Source organism: Cyprinodon variegatus, unplaced genomic scaffold (assembly GCF_000732505.1).
Source record: "Cyprinodon variegatus isolate N-32 unplaced genomic scaffold, C_variegatus-1.0 Scaffold1952, whole genome shotgun sequence".
NCBI lineage: Eukaryota > Metazoa > Chordata > Actinopteri > Cyprinodontiformes > Cyprinodontidae > Cyprinodon > Cyprinodon variegatus.
In genome coordinates this window covers 22741-23889 of record NW_015152405.1, presented here as the reverse complement: position 1 = coordinate 23889, position 1149 = coordinate 22741, and the positions used below count along the sequence as shown (strand labels likewise).

Sequence of the window (1149 nt, the reverse complement as noted above, 5' to 3'; positions counted from 1 at the left end):
GCGTTGATGGCAGCAGCACAGCTGATATTTTTCTCCAGGATGGAGTCACAGCCAAAGAAGAACAGACCGCTAGAAGCTACTATGATGAGAAAAAGAGAGAGCATAACGTTGATTGAACTTTGAGATTGAACTAACAAATCCTGCAGAGTGGGAGATTAGAGACAGAATGAAGCAGAATGATAAAAACGGTGCCTTAGACCTTTTTTGCTGCTATAGGCTTAGACTGCCCTCCAGCAGTCCAAGGTGTGTAGCATTATTTTTTCTATACTGATGTGCACCTAAACTGATGTAAAACGCTGTAAACTTCCATTCAGTTTACTAAATACATCTTCCAAACTTCTTCAAGCTAATGAAAAGTTGTGTAGACACGTCCTCAAAGGCATATATGATTAGATAATGACCCACCCTAACTGCAGAGTCCTATCTGCATGTTTCAAAAGTCCACCCGTTTGTAGAACTGCGAAAGGCTTGTAAAACTACAAGCACAGCATTGCATTCATGCTTACTATGCGATTGTTAAACCATCAGACACAAGTTGGCTGTTCTTCCTTGTTCTGAGTGGTGAGTACAGTGACTACCTTAACTCAGCTAATGTTCTTAGATGGTCTAAATCATATAAATAAATGCTTTTAGGAAATTTCTGGCTAAAATTTAAATCTCTTACTGTATTAGCTGTTGTCATTGACTTGATTGCAGCGTCAGGAACAGGAAACTTTGGAAATAAATGTATTCTCTGGATTTTTTTTCATACCTCAGAATTTATGACCTGAAAAACAAACAAAGATGCTGAATGCTTCTTTGAATTTCATTAAGGTTGACACAGTTGTGGATTTGTTTTTTTTTTTTTATTAAAACTTTCTAATGCCATTGTCAACAATGGGTGGTGAGGTTGTTTGAGGACCCAAATACAGAGATCAGGAGATAATGGTAAATCTTGGAGATTTAATCAGTAATTTGAGGAAAAATCCAAAGAACATAAATTCCAAGAACCAAAAAACTTCAGGGGAAAACTCATGTGGGGAGCCAGAGATGAGGAAACAACAACAAGGAATGATTGACTGCAGAGGTGGAGTATTTAAGGGGAACAGAGCTAGGGTGACCACCTGCTAATAAGCCCAAGGGGGGACAAGGGGTATGTTTCTGAGGGAC

General features: G+C 38.8%; 1 protein-coding gene across 1 annotated transcript in view; it reads left to right on the top strand.

Annotated features, from left to right (window-relative positions):
• Nucleotides 1-512: 512 nt before the first annotated feature.
• The window catches only part of LOC107104918 (putative ferric-chelate reductase 1), a gene marked incomplete at its 3' end in the record, with an annotated part of 15106 nt that continues 14469 nt past the window's right edge, over nt 513-1149 (top strand). The window contains exon 1 of the mRNA XM_015405035.1: nt 513-561. The remainder of the gene's footprint in view (nt 562-1149) is intronic.